Below are 17686 nucleotides of genomic sequence, written 5' to 3' on the forward strand. Positions count from 1 at the left end.
CCGGATCAACATATTGACTTTTGGCAGCGGTTTGATGCTATGCAAATTTGTTTGCTAATGTACTGTCCTTCGGGGGCACGGGCGGGGGTTGGGTGGGTCTTTCCTCCTCTAGGGTTCTTTTCGTAGATTAGCTGTGTGTTAGGGCGACAGGCACACTGCAAGTTGGGGTGGCTTTTTAGTCTCACGCAGGGGTGCAGGGTGGGGGGTGTGATGTTTGGGATCGGTTGGGGGTAGACGGGGTGAAGTTACTGTTCTTTTGTTTCTCTCAAGGCAATGTACTGATGATCTACTGTAGCTCTGTGTTGCATCTGTTGTGGGATGGGGGTGGGATTGGTTTCTGGGATGGGGGTAGGGGATTGAGGCTATTGTGTTGGAACGTCAATGGGTTGGGAGATAGGATAAAACGAGGGGTGGTATTACAACTTTTACGTCGTTTATCCCCTGATGTGGTGTTGATACAGGAGACGCACTTAATAGGCAATACATGCCATGCTATGAACAGGCGTGGTTATCGTCTCTTAGCGCACTCCGGATTCACCTCTGGCTCCCGGGGGGTTGGTATTCTAGTCAGGAACTCCCTCCCTCTTCAGGTTGATGATATTATCCTCGACGATAGAGGGCGGTACGCCGCCATTGTCGGGCGCTGGGAGGGGAGGGTCATCACCCTCCTCTCTGTCTATGTTCCACCTGGTTTGCAGACTACTACCTTCGCTGATTTGGGGAAAGTGATCCTGGGAGTTCCGGAGGGTCAGTTGGTGGTGGGTGGAGATTTTAATTCAGTGGTTTCCGGGATGTGTGATCGCTACCCTCCCAGGAAAATTGCGAAGTCTCAATCCTGGTTGGGTGGCTTCTTGGACACTCTGGGACTGGTCGATTGTTGGAGACTGCTCCACCCGGGACAGTTGCAATACACGTTCCATTCCGGTGCCCACGGTAGTCTCTCAAGACTAGACTATGTGCTGGTGCCCTTTTCGCAAGCCTCCTCTATTAGGGAGATTAAACATCTGGCCAGGGGCATATCGGATCACTTCCCCTTATGGTTGGTCATGGACACGAAGCTGGGAACGGAGGGTCGGGTGGCTCCGATTAACCCCTGGTACCTCCGGGACCCTAGGGTGCGGGCGGAACTGATTAAAGCGCTAGATCATTACTTTGCGGAGAATGTGGGCTCTGTGTCCTCCTCTGTCTCACTGTGGGAAGCGTACAAGACTGTCATTCGGGGCCAGGCCCTTTCCTTAGTTAGCAATGCTAAGAAACGTAAACAGGAGGCGGTTGTTCGAATTGAAAATGAAATAACTGCTTTGGAAGGGGAATTCGATTCGGGGGTTACCCAAGATAAGCTACACCTCCTTAGTCTTAAGCAACTTGATTATAGAGCACTGGTTACTGATGCTGCGAAAGTAATGAGTAGAGAGCAGCAGGGACGTCTGTATGATGTGGGTGACAAAGCCGGGAAATTGCTTGCGTGGTTGGATAAGAAGGAGTGTGCTAGTCGTGTGGTTCCGGTGCTTGAGAATGCAAATGGAGCGAGAATAACTGGCCCTGTTGAGATTGTGGAGTGTTTTGCGGAATATTTCCGGATGTCTATTCCCCAGTGTCGGATAGACCTGAGCAGGATTCTCTGCTACTTTTGCGGGATATCGCGTTGACTTGTTTGTCGGACCCTGAAAGGGAACTCCTCGATGCCACGCCTACTGTCGAGGAGGTAGCGAATGCCATCCGTGCTGTTCGATCGGGGAAGGCCACGGACCCGAATGGACTCCCCATTGAGCTCTACAAGCTTCGCCCCGATGTGATAGCCCCTTATCTTAGGTCAATGTTTTTGGAGTCGTTGGAAACGGGTTCCCTCCCTCCTGATCAACGACTGGCTTCTATTGTTGTAATACACAAGGAGGGGAGGCCGCGCGACCGTTGCACCTCATATAGACCCATATCTCTCTTAAATGCCGAACCTAAGATCCTGGCCAAATTACTTCCTACTCGCTTAATAACCGTCATCGGCGACTTGGTTCACCCTGACCAATCCGGTTTTATACCACATCGCAACACGGTACTGAACCTCCGGCGCCTGCACGGCGCCCTCGGTAGGGCGACGACTTTACGTGAGCCGGCCATTTTGGCTTCTTTGGATGCCACAATGGCGTTTGATACGCTGGAATGGCCATATCTTTGGGCGGCCCTCGCTAAGTTCGGGTTCGGCCCGGTATTTATTAGCTGGGTGAAGTTGCTTTACACTGATCCTTTAGCTCAAGTGGTGGTAAACGGTCGAGTTTCCGCTCCATTTACCCTTGGCAGAGGGACGCGACAGGGCTGCCCCTTGTACCCGCTTCTTTTTGCTCTCGCCTTGGAACCCCTGGCAGCCTGGCTGAGGTGGGAGCCGTCCTTGAAGGGCATTCGATGGACTTCAGACTTTGAAGACCGTGTGTCATTGTATGCGGACGATATCCTGTTGTATCTCACGTCCCCTCGGAAGTCGTTGGTGGTCCTGTTTGACGTCCTGAACTCTTTCCGTAAAAATTCTGGTCTTGTCATTAACTGGTCCAAATCTTGTATCTGTTCTCTCGGGCGACGCTCCCCTCTTGCCTTGTGGATGTCCTATACAGGTGGTGCGGGAGGGATTCAAGTATTTGGGGATCTTTATCACATTGGACCCCGCACTCCGTTATGAGCGTAATTTGTTGCCTCCGCTTCAGCGCCTCAGGTCTGACGTGGCCGCCTGGCGTAGGCTCCCCCTCTCCCCTCTAGGACGGGCGGCATTGTTTAAGATGATGTCGCTGCCCCGGTTCTTATATGCGTTGCAGAACACTTTCGACACTGTGCCTGCTAGCTACTTTCGGGAGGTCGAGAGTCTACAGAGGCAATTGCTATGGGGGGGTCGTCCCCGTATTGCTCTCGCGAAGATGACGCTCCCGTGGTATGATGGTGGAATCGCGCTTCCTGACATTCGTCGTTATTATTGGGCCTCTCAGATGGGGGCGATTAACCACTGTACTTATGGTCCCGTGCCAAATCCGGCGTTTGAGATGGATAAGTGGTTGTTGCCAGGCGGGGACTACGATAGGGTTCTGTACGCATGATAAGCGGGGAGGGCACTCACGGGCCCCACAAGGATAGCAGTACAGGTATGGTATCGCGCCACAGCTGCCCTGGGTTGGACGGATAAATTGACTCGAGCGACCCCGTTGTATGCGTCTGAGAGACTGGGGTCTCTATGGAAAACGAAGGGATTCGATAAGTGGGACGTAATCGGTATCTGCAGGGTAGCCGATGTGTGGACCAAAGGTAGGGTCAAAACGTTCGAGGAACTGAAGGTAGAGTATGACTTGAATGCTAGGGAATTTTTTCGTTACGCGCAAATCCGTCACGCGTTGTTATCTGTTTTTCCTGTGGGTGCGGATATTCCGGAGGCATCCCCGCTCGAGGACCGTATACTGGACGGGTATGTCCCAGACAGCACGATTTGGCTAATATATAAAAAGTTGATAAACAACAGGGTTGACCTCCTATGTCGCCTCCGAGAGGCTTGGACTAGTGATGGCTTGGAGCTGGATGATGAGGATTGGCAGGCGGCGGTGTCTTCTCCTAAGGAGGTGGCAATTTCGGCACGCCTTCGGTTTGTTCAACTCAAAATTCTTCACAGAGTCTATGTTACAGGGCCGCGTCTGGTGCACATGGGATTTTCTCTGGATGGGCTGTGTAGGCGTGGTTGTGGCCTCGTGGGTACCCTTTTCCACATAATCTGGGAATGTCCTACGGTGGCGCGCTATTGGACTTGTGTGCATGAAGTTATGAGTGAGGTCACGGGTGTGAAGTCGATGCCTGAGGCTAGGCGGTGCTTGTTGAACGTGTGGGAGCCGAATGATTACAATGTGGCGCAGCTTCAATGGGTAACCCTGGGCAATATGATTGCCAAGAGAGACATAGCCCAATTATGGGGTGCCCAGAGGCCACCCACGGTTCTGGCATGGAAACGAAACATGGATTGGTGCATGTTCAGAGAGAAGACGGTGTACGTTGCCCGTGGCAGACCTCGAAAATGGGGGAAGGTCTGGAACCAATGGAATTCGTATCGTGGTGGGATATGTACTCCCCCCCAAGCGGACTTAGACATTGAACTGCTACCCTCCCAACCTGATGTTCCCTCCGCAACCCTTTAAGCATTTCTCCTGTATCAGATTCCTCTCCCTTACCTCTCTCGTGTTTATGTTGATTGAATTGCATCTGTATGTCCCTATCCTCGCATTGATGTGACACACTTATGTACGTACTGCCTTGTACTGTTTTTTCTTACATGTTCATTTGTTTTTCACTTTAATAAAAAGAAATATAAAAAAAAACACACATTGCCATAGTACTACCTGACATTGAAAGGAGCTTCTTTGTTTGTGTTGTGTGCTCCCTGTGTAAGATCAGAATGTAGCCATTCACAATGTAGTTAACCACTGACTGAAGTGGGCTGACATACTGCCAGGGCCACTGGAATTATGCTATTATGCATAATTATCGATTTGTTGCAGGTGCCACATAATCTATCCTTCAATGCTTAATCTGCAGATACTAAACTGCCAAAATGTGTAGCTAGCTCAAACGTTTCAAAAGTTACGAAAAATGCAGCAACACATGTTGCCACACAGTAGACGGCCCTTTTCCGTGCTTGAACTGGTCACCTTTCTGTTGCTTATTTCTGTATTTCGCGTTAAACTTGTTTGAGTGAGGTGCAAGCAATGCCCAGACAGTGTTAACAAATCTAACAAGCATTTACAATGCAATGGTTTCGCCTTTGGAAAAGTTAGAGCTATTGGCATTGTAAATGACAAAATGTGTATTTATGTGTTGGTTTTGAAAACAGATAAACAAATGGCATTGTCATTTACATTGCCATTAGCTTAATCTCTCGCAAATGTGAGACCTATTGTACCCTACGGACGGACGAGCTCAGCAGACAGCAATTACAGCCACACACACACACCCAGAGCCAGCCACACACACACACACACACCCAGAGCCACACACACACTCCCACCCAGAGCCACACACACACACCCAGAGCCACACACACACACACCCAGAGCCACACACACACACCCAGAGCCACACACACTCTGAGGGGATTAGTGCCAGCCGGCAGGGTTTAGCAGTAGGAATTAACCCAGTGGGCTTCGAGCCTCATGGTTGGAATATGGGTCAAAGGTCCCTTCCGGGTATGTCCAGAACTGCAAGTCAACAGGCACTTGCTGTGTCAGACCTATCAAGCACTTTAACTGATCTCCGGCCCCGTTAGTGCATATAGTGTACACCCAGGGGGATAGTTTAGTCATTTAGATGGGGGGGTCGCTGGAACAGAGATTTCCCAACAATCAGTTGCATTGAAATGGCAAAATGGATGAAAACACTAATCAATTTAAAAGGCTTCTCCGCACCACACAAGATCCATCCAGTTCTTTGTTTGTTGTTGGCTTTGTTTTGTGTGAGAGGGAAGAGGAAAGGTGGGTGTCACATTTCAAACACCCTCCCTGGAGGGAGTGTATAAAAGCTTTTCAAAGTTTAACAAGGACCTGTATCCGTGCCATAAGGGCTGCTAATCTGAGTGGAAACCACACTACAGACACTGCTAGGCCGACAGGAGGCCCCTGGACTCAACTACACAAACCAGAATCCATTTAGAGGGGGGGGGGTCACACCACAGACTCCCTCCCTTGAGGGGGTTATACAAGCTCTGCAAGTATAATAGAGACCACAGACATTGCTAGCCCGACTAGAGGCCCCTTGACCCAACTACACACAACAGATTCCATTTATTAGGGGGATGTCGCACCCCAAACACCTCACCCTTGCGTATATTCTGTGGAGGAGCACAACTCTATAACTGGAAGAGCTGCAGAACTGTGAGCCCAGAATACTGGGTTCTAATCACTGATTCAGCACCCAGAGAAATACTAAAATGCGTGAGTCTGGGCAAATGACATTACCTTCCTGTGCTCTACATTATAAAATGTACATCATTCTGTAAATATGTGAAGAATGACAGCTACTGATCCGAATATCTCTTGCCACCCCTTATCTCACAGGTCGCTTTCCGTGATCAGCTCTCAACCAGACACACCACACTTTCCTGACTCTCCTGTTACAATAACAATATTTTCTGTAACGAGCCCTAATGCTCCCCGGAGCCAGGTGTGGGCTTATATTGAATAACTGGAATAAAAAAAAATACGTTTTAGCGCCATCTGCCTCAGGGGCAAAGTAGGTGCCAGGGCGTAGTTTCCCTTGGTGCAGCAGGTGCAGTGGCACCAGGGCCAAGAGGTGCCCCACTGAACCCTGATTATTACTGTATTCCTCATTTCAAACGGCGGCCTGGGGGCATGATACTCTGGCCAGGCCACTGTGAAGTGCTGGGTGACCTGGCAACATCAATGTTTTGCTATTCCTGTCTCGTGTACTCACAATTGCCTGTAAGGCGTTCTGATACCCGCAAGGGTCTTGTTTGCGCTATACAAAACCTTCCAAATAAAAAAAATACAAGAATCATCAACCGGCGGCGGTCAACACCTTCCCCCCCCCAACCCCCTCCTCCCCCTCCCTCTCTCCTTGTGGTCACGACCGGTCAGGCCACGGTCTTTTTCCCTCCTTTAAAAGTCAAACATGGCTCTGATCTGTGGGCTTTCGTGCTGCTGCGTCTGCATCCAACGACAGCGCATGCCCTGGCATAGAAGCATACCGCCCTCCATTAATGATCCCCCCGACCCCACGTCTACCCGCTCCTCACTCAGGTTCACCAAATGATAGGTGCAAAAATGCCTTTTTGTCGACACCCTTCAGTCACGGCGCACGGAAGCGCAAGGCTGGTGCAACATTTCTTAGCATCAGTGTGAAACGGCCAGGCGCTGGTGTACTTATGGTGATACTGCCCTCGGCGGGGGCGAAGCTACCATTGGTGCAGCGGGAGCATTGGCACCGGGGCCAGAGGTGCCCCACTGAACCCTGACAATTGCTGTATTTTACTGCCCCAGAAGCGTGTCCCTGGGCGCAGGCCACGCCTGCCGCTCCGCGGGCCCTCGGGCTAGGGCGCAGAGGACGCGGCCTCTCGCACCAGAGGCAGCCGGCGAGCTCTCCCCTTGAAAGCTGACGTAGTAAATGAAATTGGAACCGGAATCGATGCCGCAAAGACGGAACTTCCTCTCCCTGACTTAAAAGGCCTTTAAATGATTAATACAGAAACTCTTTAGCAGCCATCACCCGCGGCTGTTCGTGAGAGTCCCCGAGGCGGAACGAAGACCTTGGAGCTTAAGTCTCGTTCGTCGGCCCCATGGAGGTCGACCGGTCTCAGCTCCTCCGGGAAGCCCTACAGCTTGCTGGGAACACGAAGAGGGCGGGTCGGCAATGAAAATACATCTCTTGGAACAAAGAAAGTCTGTCCTAGCTGCAAGGGAGCGCCTTATGGCGCGTCACACAGGAGACGTTCTGTTTATCCAAAGGCACTTCGTATGATTGCATTTTTTTAGCCTATGATTCCACCATCAGACACTGCTGGAAAGACTAATGTTATATTTTACTTAAACCATGACACGAGACAGACAGACAGACAGATCCAGTCACTGCGTTCATTCCTCACTGTCAGCCTCCTCATAGCTGTAGGAGAACAGAGTGCAAACAGAGACTCCATTCACCAATGCCACTCTGTTGAGAGGACTGTTGACCCCAATTATAACGGGCACACGGACAGCGGGAGGGGGGGCGGGAACGGACAGCGGGAGGAGGGGGGGTCGGGAACGGGATAAAAACAAAAGGAAACAGAAAAAAGACATTAAGAGCGAAAACGTCAAAATACGTAAACATACAAAGGGAAAAAACATTTATAAAGAAAATGCTCCTTACCTGATCGCTTCGTGGAAACTTAAATCTTGCAACCAACTCCAACACAGACACTTCCAAAAAGAACAAAACAGGCTGACACGAAAAAAAAAAATAACACACACCCACCGCCGAGATGACGCGCACAGAGGGGAGGAGAGGGAAAAAATCGCGGGAACGCCCACGAATCTGGTCCGGCCTTGACGGACAGATCCGGCTTCCAATGGCTAGCCTCCATTTATGGAGCTAGCCAATGGGAGCCGGGGGACGTTCCCATAGCCCATATTGTAAACATTAGATTTCGCCTGCGCGAACTGCTTGCGCAGTAACGCCAGGCGAAACCTAAAAATGACAAAACAATGAAGAAATACTATAACAAAATATGCTGCATTCGCCGCATAATTGGCCTTTTCATGCCATATAATTTACTCATTCCTAGTGCATAATTTGGCCCTCCACTGCCACATAATTCCAGGGATTCTACCCAATGCTGTAGTCAGTGGAATGAAAATGTGAATGACTCAACGGACCAATGAATAAAGAAGGCTGGCCTAAAGCCCCTATAACTCAGTAAATGTTAAACTTACGTTTAGTAAAAGCAAAAGGTCTTGGTTAACACCAGCCCTAAATAAGTGTTTTCAGACACCCTCGAACATTTCTAGTAAATGGTGAGCATTTATTTCTATATGCATTTATGTAATTTTGTTGCTTAGCAGGTTGTGTTTTGCTTTTGCATTTTCTCCTTTACTTCTTTTATTTATTTGAGACCATGAGTGTGAAGTTACACTGCCCACTGATTTTTTTGTTTGTTTAAAATGTTTTTATTGGGATTTTGTATTTCATTGCATCAATCATAATATCAAGTAAAAAACATTTCATCGCGAATTACATCGCCAAATATCTATTATCAATTGAGAGATCACTTTAAAAAGAACAGTTTTCATCGCACATTACATGTTCCGACAGTGTAGACATGGTGTAATGAACATTCTGGGTGTTATCCTGCGCCCGACCCCTGATTTGATGGTAGTACATGTATTAGCCTTCGGTTGGGTACATCTATTGTGATCAGGGATCGTTGAGTAATCCTTTCATGTTCCTTTGTGGTGTGCTCTCGCTCAGTGTTGGGCTTGTGTGTTCCCATAAAGATATCATAGGGTTCGAACTACTGATGCAGGGGAAAAAACAATAAACCTTTAAACCATTAACCTTGGGGTGAACTAGGGAAACTGTTGCAGAGCTACTAGTGTAATATGGTATGTGTTTGGTTGCGGTTGCAGTCTACATTGCGATATCAGGTACATGGGGGGGTCCATGGGGATTTGGCTCTCTATGTCTTTCGGTGGTCGTCCCATGGCAATGTCTGTCCTAAGTGGCTGCATCTGGTCGTATGTTATCTTCTATCGTTTCTCTGGGAGGATAGAGGTGAAATCTGTGATTGAGTGGCGGTCTGTGGTGACTGTTGTGCTGTTTCGTGAGTAAATCGGTGCATCAGTTGTGCCCATTCTAGGGAGATCAGGTGCTTCTGCATTCCCCTCACTGCCTCAACCCGTAATACCGCTTCCTCTGCCGCACCCCATTTCTTCAGTCCGCCTCGAGAGTCTGGCATCGAGGGCAGGCAAAGTGTGTATCAGGATAAAAACTGTGGAGGCGTTGTGGGGTGAGGTATGCCCTGTGGAGTATGTTGAACTGAATGTTCCTAAAACTTGTGTTCCTGGAAACTTTTTTGGGGTACTCTAGGGCTTTTTCCCACTCTTTATCGTTGAATACCCGCCCCACTTCATCTTTCCACGTCTGACGTAGTGAGTCTAATCGGCGGAGAATCAGTTCCCGAATGGCTTTGTATAGCCAGGTCACTAAATGTCTAGCTATCCCCATGTGTAATATAGTGTGTATTACCGGATGCATCGGGGGTCCCCCGCATTTGGGTCCCAATACGGACGGCTGCTGTCTAGTAGCTGCCGTTGCAGTAGGAACTGTCCTGGGGGAGGTCATATTGGGCGGTCGATTGGGCATACGTCATTAACTGTCCGTCCTCGAACAGGGACTCTATCTCCATGATTAAGTGATCTGTGCATATTTGGAGGGCGCGGGTTGTATAATATTTCTCGTTACAGGGGAATCCCACTAATGAGAGTAAGGCTGAGTAGGAGGGTTTTCCCTTGGACATGCGATGTATTTTTAGCATAAACGTGCGTGCTATGGTCACTTGTAGGGGGTAAGTGCAGAGGGGTTTGGTACCTGGCATCAGCAGTCTCCGTATGGCTGGGAGGGTTATCCGCGCTTCTTCCGTGATTGTTTCCCCTATATAACATTCTGCAGTCCAGTACGATAACCAATGGAGTTGCGCCACCAGAACGTATGCCTCAAATAACGGGGCTCCCAGTCCTCCTTGAGTTGTAGGTAAGTAAAGTGTGGTTAAGGCCACTCTACTTCTCCCTCCTCCCCAGATCAAAGTGGTCAGGAGCATGTCTAATTCTCGAAAAAATTATCGTGGTGGTACCACTGGAAGGTTAGTGAAATGGTAAAGGAGCCTGGGGACCATTATAATCTCTGCGAGGGCTACTCATCCGATGGGGGCGAGAGGCAGCGTTTTCCAGAAGCTCACTGATGCACGTAATCCCGCTAATACCTTGTGGTGATTTCCTTCGTACAAATCTGTAGGGGAGTGAAACAGCCTCACCATCAGGTATCTGGGAGCCGCCGGGCTCCAGGTGAGTGTGTGGGTTCCCACCGATAAGTCGAGTGGGGCCAAGTGTGGGCTCAGTGGGAATATCGTGGATTTGGCCCAATTGACCTCAAGGCCAGAGGTCATCGCAAAGTCGCTCAGCGCCGTCCATATGAGGGTGAGGTTTACACTGCCCACTGATATGTGCTAAAACAGACTTTACCATGCGATACCTTCCTTATACTATGTGCCACACATTACTATGTCACAATTGGAACTCTTTGCTGCAAGCCACAAGGGGTACTGTTATCTCTTTGTATGTTCCAACTCCATAAAGTTATCAATGTTCTAGTTCTGGCCTAGCTCGGCCAGAGCTAGAATTTGCCGACTGTCTCAATAGATAATGTAAATGCACTCTCTAGGTAGCATGCAATTCAGTCCAATTTGGGGGCATGTCAGTGCTAGGAACACCAGAAGAATTTGCTGAATGTCTCAGTAGATAATGTAAATGCACTCTGTAGGTAGCATGCAATTCAGTCCAATATGGGGGCATGTCAATGCTAGGAACTCCAGAAGACACATCTGTTCAGTTATTCACTCCATCACCTCGTCGTTACTATGTCCGCTAGCGTTGGGAAGTCTGTGTTTGGATAGGTAACATAACATAACATAACAAGGTAACAGAAAGGGACCAGATTACCTCTGCAAGTAACAAATGCCAGAGATGAGGGGTTGGCCCAAACTTCTCCAAGGCTGGCAAATGCATACCTGAGAATTCAAAGTACAGATCAGAACATTTAGACAAATTCATTGATTAACGATAAGCATGCGTGATGTTACTGCTTTTAAACAACATAGTAATTAAAATCCACAATAATAATTGATCATTAAAATGTCCTGTGTAACATAACGTCATTTGTTGTTTATGGAAAGAGGTTACTTCCTGCTCTTCTGCATATGGTTACATATCTGTTTCTCAAAAGAATCCTGTCCTTTTCTCTGCTGCCTTCAGTTCAACATGCTGTCACACAGAGCCAAGCATCCCTTGCTCTAAACAGTACTTAAAGGTGGTGGCACATTGCCTCGAAAACAGGCAACAATACCACAATTGTATGTATTGCAAATGTATTAATTCCTGAAGGTCATGATGAAGGGTTCTCATGACTGTTTGCAGATGTGCTTGCCTCAAAGTGAAAGGAACACTTGACTGCAGCAATATTTGCCTCAGGTGCTCACACAGGGCCATATCTATGAGTACATTTTCCCACAGACACAGAATGAGTAAAACCCATTGATACATATGGCCCACAGTGTCTTGGGAATTATGGTATTCACTGCTCTTGTGTGACACTGATGCTTACTACTGTTTTGAAAAGCTAAACTAATTGGATTAGGAGCCTTGAAAAACGGATGCTTCTCTGGTAATTGTAGAGTTAATCCATGTGATATCAGAATGATACTGAGAGAGCGACAAAATGAGAAAAATATTGTAGGGGTGTTCCATATGTACAAGTAGTTAACAACCGCATATGTAGAGGACTCACTAATCGTGTTCAAACTGTAATGTAAGGTTGAGGACTAATGTCTACGGTAGTTGAAACACATGTAGAGCTAATGTTAAGAGTTTGAAAATCAATAACGCTGTTCTAACTTAGAAATGTCGTTTGACGTGATGCTTTATTAATAAGAGGGGGTTTAGTGAAATCACCATTGTATACTTAGTTCTGCTACATTAAAGTTCATAGTGTACCTTTACCTGTTATACAAGTGTTTGAAGTAGAAAATGTATTTTGCTTTAAAGTTGGAGGCCTAAGGAACGACAGAGATTGTTCACGTAGGATGTTGGGCCTATAAACGTGCAGAGGCCCAGGTCATGGAAATCGTGTAGGCCTGATTGAACATGTTTTGCTTAGCATTAAATTGTAGAAATGTTTTTATAAAATCTGCCTTTAGCTAAAATGATTGCAACATTAAAGAATGTGTGAGCCGAGTCCCATGTATTTCCTTGCAGGTGCCGGACCAAGTAGACAGTAGAGTAGAAGGGCCCTTTGTGTATGAGTGTTAGGATGCTAGACTCAGACATGGAGGAGTAGCCAAGGAATTTAAAGATACAACTTGAAGCGATGGAGAGTCTGGGACCCAAGGACGTCTTAACGGACAAGGATGGAGAGGTGCCATGATGGAAAATTCTGAAAACCAACACTTTGAGAGGGGCGTACCTGAAGGCGTGTCGTTCGCATTGTGGGGTTTTTTATTAGGGACAGCACCCCGGGGTAGAGGCAGAGCAGATGGGCTGAGGTGCGAGAGGGAGCAGTTGGTTGACAGAGAGCTTAGCTATGACTGAAGAGTCTCTAGACTAAGAAGAGTGAAAGTGAGTGAACTTTCTAGGAAGTCACCACGGCTGACACCTTTATTAGGTTGGGCTATTGTTGAGTAGGGATGTCACTTAGTATAGTGTAGGGACAGATTAACCTGATTTATTTTGTCCCAATGCATACTAGAACTCAGGTTATAGCAATTCTTATTAGCCTGATGATTCTTGAATTGATTCTTGTATTGTTCATTAGCCGCCTGAGACTTTTCCGTAGAGTTATGTTTGTATTAGTGCCTGTTTATCTTTTGAATCTTTTGCTGAGGTGTTTATACCTTCAGTTGTTTTTGGTTATGTAATAAATCTTCAAAATTTAGTTCTTTGTCAGTGGTTCTTAGGGGGGAGACAAAATGGGAGCTGTGAAATTTGATTGCTAATTTGTAGACAGATTGCCTAATTCATTCCATGACAGGTAAAAAGGTCCAGTCGACCTGTGACGGGATTTTGGAGAATGGTAAGCAGACTCTAGAAGCCAAATCCCGCCCTTTCAATACAAAAGGTACACTGTAACCTGCTGAAACCAGAACTGTCTCTTCCTCATCGGTTTATTACCTCCCACTTACAAGGTCAGTGGGGAGACAGGTCCACTTTTTAGTGCATCCACAATTTCATTGGGTTTTGCATCCTCTGGCTCTTACCATGTATGGCTATAGTTATAACCTTTTACATTATTGTGTCAAAATATTTACATTTGAAGTGCATCCTATGTCTGCGCCTCGACTAGTTTCTATTTAGTTTACCCTGTTCCAGAGTCCTGTCTGTGTGTCGAAAGTTAGAGCCTGGTGCTAGATGAAGTAGTCTTATTGTTTCAAGCGAACCCATTACATAGGGATTTTTGAATAAGTTCCCCTTTGTTGTATTTTTAGGATGGGTCCTAAAAATCCTCACTAATTGTTGCTTTTACTTGCATTGCTGGTGCTCTTGCTATGTGGCAGAACCCAAGCACAGGAGATTAAAATCTTCCGGTAATATCCATTCCCTTGCATAATCATAGGCATTGGATGCACTGATGTAGCTCAGTGTATTTCTATTGGAGACTTTGAGCAAAGTTCAACTTTCGATAGTATGGGGCTTTTCATGCAAAAGACCTGAATGGCGATTTTGAAGTCTATTCATTTTCTTGTAGGGCTTTCCATTTTAAACAGTTTCTTAACTTTGACCGTAGAGATCTACAGTCATAATTGTTTAGATGCTCTTGATTTTTTTAGGCTCAGATCTTTTGTTGACATGCAGAAACGTGCCTGTCTTGGAAGTGACTATACTGCACAAAGTAACAGGTTTAAAATCTTCCGCACTTTTCTATTTGCCAACCTCCCTTATGATGAACTCCTGAAGTGTCGTGTTCCCTAAGGTCCAAATGGAAGATGACAATAAATTCAATGTCTGAATGGGTGGCAATACGCAAATCAACATATGTGTACCCTACATTTCATATGAAAGTCATACTGGTGTTCTATCTATATCACTGATAGCTACTCACTGCCAGAAAACATGATTAGGACTGTGCCTTCTTTGCCCTCAATCTATCTGCTGCTTCGTGGACAATGATAATTGCATCACCCGGGAAACAACCATTACAACGCAGTCATCACAAAGCACTACCTTTACAATGCAGATGTTACAACGCAACTGCCTTTACATCGCATGTATTACAGTGCATGCCATTACAACGCATGTCACTACAACGCATGCCATTACCACACATACCATTACAATGTATGCCATTACAACGCATTATAAGGTAAATAATGGGGATTTTTTAGTTTTAGAGTAGGTATGGGTTTTGGGGTACATGGGAATAGTAATTTTTACCCCTACACCATCCAACACTCACCCTACTGTTGCACTCACTGGAGTGGGAATAGTATTTTTTATCCCTACCCTATCCAACACTTACCCCACTGTTGCCCTAAATGTATTATGCGTTGTAATGGTATGCGTTGTAAAATCATGCATTGTAATGGTAGTTGCGATGTAAAAAACGTGTTGTAAAGACATGCATTGTAATTGTTTGCATTGTAACATCCTATATTCACATCACCCACCTTTAGAATTGAGGAGACATCCCTTGAAAGGGGCAAGTCTCTCCTTTGCAACAGAGCCCAAAATTGAAACTTGATTGCTCATGTCCAAATCCAACTAAGCCACTTTTGTTCTCCAGGATTTTGCTAATCTCTAGTTGTCTTGGACACCTTATCTGGTCTCCTCATAGCCCATCCTCAGTAGCTGTAAGTTTTGTTACCCTTTGTATCAGTGGTAGTGCGTCCATTAGGGCACTGGGGCGTTGACCCACAAGCCGTGTCCGACTCTCCCGAGGCAGTCATTAAGACCGGCTCAGCTGCTCCCTCAGTCTCTGTCTCTAAGTCTGACTGTCTGAAAGGGGTGGGTGGGGCAGCCAGCAGGTTGGCTCCAGCCGGCGTCATGCTGACTGACATGACTCAGCAGGCCAGGGGGTGGCGCGGAGCACACAGCAGGCAGCAGCATAAATGCGCATGTTGGGTTTGGGTCGGAGAATTTGTCCGACCAGCCCAGTCACGCGCACTAATGTTTGCATTGGCTTGCGGCTGCGCATTAGGAGAGCGAGGGTTGATCAACGCCGCAGCCCTCGGTCTCCTAATGGGCGGTGAGTATCCCTGCTAAGCCAATCCTGGCACTGCTGGAGCAGCGTCTGTATTGGCTGAGAGGGGTTGCCACACTGCACCAGCGCAGCAGTCTCTCACAGTCCACCAAATTTGATTGCACTGGAGGCCGAGGCTGGGGGAGAGGAGAGGCGGACCGCGAGCCGGAGAGCTCGAGAGAAGAGTGGGATTCTAATTTCTGACCAGGACAGGAGGACCGTGCTCGCGGGACCGGCTGTAGGAGAGTTACGAGCGATGGAGTCCATGAAGCTGAGCACTGCTAAGTGACGGGCTCCTACATCCCATTCTGAGTGTAATCACTACTATGTGCTGAAGTTTTGGGGAAGCGTGTCAAGTTATGCCACTCATTTAACCCGGCAGTTCCTCTGGATGTACAACGCACCCTGCAGTGGCAGTAAACGTGTGTTGTCTTTCACTATCGAGTGCCAGAACCTCTGCTCATCTTAATGTACCCTGTTCCAAGATGCCGCCAAAATAGGTGGAAGGCTTTATAAATAAAATGTTGTTAACTGTTCAAACGGTATGTATGCTCAAGTGTCATTTGCGGACTGTTAGCGTCCCAGGTTCAGGGGCGTGCTCTACCCATTCCGGAGGAACCAGCACCATCATTCTTTTCTTAATGATATGTAAATGTGCCATGTTTCATGCTGGTTAAACAAGCAGGCAGGAAACAAAGACATGAACATCATCAATTAACTGTTCTAAAAAAAAATACACCAATCACTTTTTAATTACTTAGCGAAAACTGCTAGATTTTAAATGTAAGTAGCAATTAACACCTGTTTGTTTAAACATATTTTTACACATTTTTCTAATCTAAGTAACCCTTTTCCAAACAGAATGACACAGAAATGTTAAAAGAACATTTTATCACGTTTCACTTTTCCATCATGTACGTTATTCTGAGTTGGCGGGTGTTTTAAATTGAACGCTGTTAATGTCAGTGGTACGAGCCATAAAGTTATTTTTTATATTTTTTAACTGATGTTTTTTCACATCGCCTTAGAAGTTGACTAACTTTACAGGGAAGCTTGTTTGCCAGGGCTGGGTTTGGGATCAAGGTTCTTCTTAGATGGTTATATTACTGAGTATGGCACCAAGAGAGTTCATTGGCCGCAGTCAAACTTTGAATTAAAAAGTGAGTTTAACAGCATCTTTCTACAATACATGTGTTGCCTAAAAGCTGTTGGTTTTATGGAAAGTTGGGATACGCAGCTTGTCAAACATAGAAATTGTTTATAGTCGCTAATTGTGGCAAAAGAAATGCCAGTTCTTAAAATTATTTAGCAGACGGTCACGGTAGGTATCCATTGCTGTTTGTGTACCAGTTAAATACCCCCGAACCCCACGTAGGTTGTTCCAACGAGCGAAGTGCAGTATGACAATAATTTTACGCTTCACCACTTTCAAATGTCAATAGTCGCCACTGCTTTGTATCCTGCTCCATAAGGGTAACACCGGAGGATCAGTCAACGATCCTTCGGACAAAGACTGATTATCCCATGTTTAATACTGGATGAGAAAAAAACTACCTATGTCTCACAGAAAATAGAATGTAGATTGTGCTTTAACATCTCCACAGACCACTAGCTGCTCGAGTTTCATGACTGCCTTCCATGGTTGCCCCTAACGCCTTCAAGATCTCTAAGAAACCTGGGGACCTCCTTTGACTCGTATCTTTCTTTCATCACACAAAGAGGCAAAGTGACCAAGAATGTAGTTTATTATCCGATCCATCACTGTGGCTTGCTTGTGCTACCCACTCCTGAATTGTTCCCAACCTTGTTCTGGCCATTTTATACAATGGGAATCCCATCAAGATGAAGACAAAATTCTGTAGCATGTTAATAATTGGGGCAGGGAACCCAAAATAACCCAGGGAAGTAAATAACACTGACCAGTTGACTAAATCAAATGCTTTTTCTGCATCAATCATTAAGATGCATGCAGAGATTGAGTTAATATTAAAATAATCTAGCGCCTGTATCAAATATTCTGTGTTAGCTGCCATATATCGACCGGCTATGAACCCCGTCTGGTCTTGATGTATTACCTCCTGCGCTGCGAACGCAAATCTTTGAGCCTAGATTTTCATAAAAACCTTATAGTCCGAGTTCAATAGACTAATTGGTCTAAAGGAATTCACATCCTCCGGAT

At 46.6% G+C, this 17686-nt stretch overlaps 1 long non-coding RNA gene across 1 annotated transcript in view; it reads right to left on the reverse strand.

Annotated features, from left to right (window-relative positions):
- The window catches only part of LOC144766964 (uncharacterized), a 176415-nt gene that overhangs the window by 96706 nt on the left and 62023 nt on the right, over positions 1-17686 (reverse strand). Inside the window, exon 2 of the long non-coding RNA XR_013598002.1 lies at positions 11220-11287. This is a non-coding gene — a long non-coding RNA (uncharacterized LOC144766964). The remainder of the gene's footprint in view (positions 1-11219; positions 11288-17686) is intronic.

The sequence above is a fragment of the Lissotriton helveticus genome, chromosome 7, assembly GCF_964261635.1.
Source record: "Lissotriton helveticus chromosome 7, aLisHel1.1, whole genome shotgun sequence".
In the NCBI taxonomy this organism is placed as follows: Eukaryota; Metazoa; Chordata; class Amphibia; order Caudata; family Salamandridae; genus Lissotriton; species Lissotriton helveticus.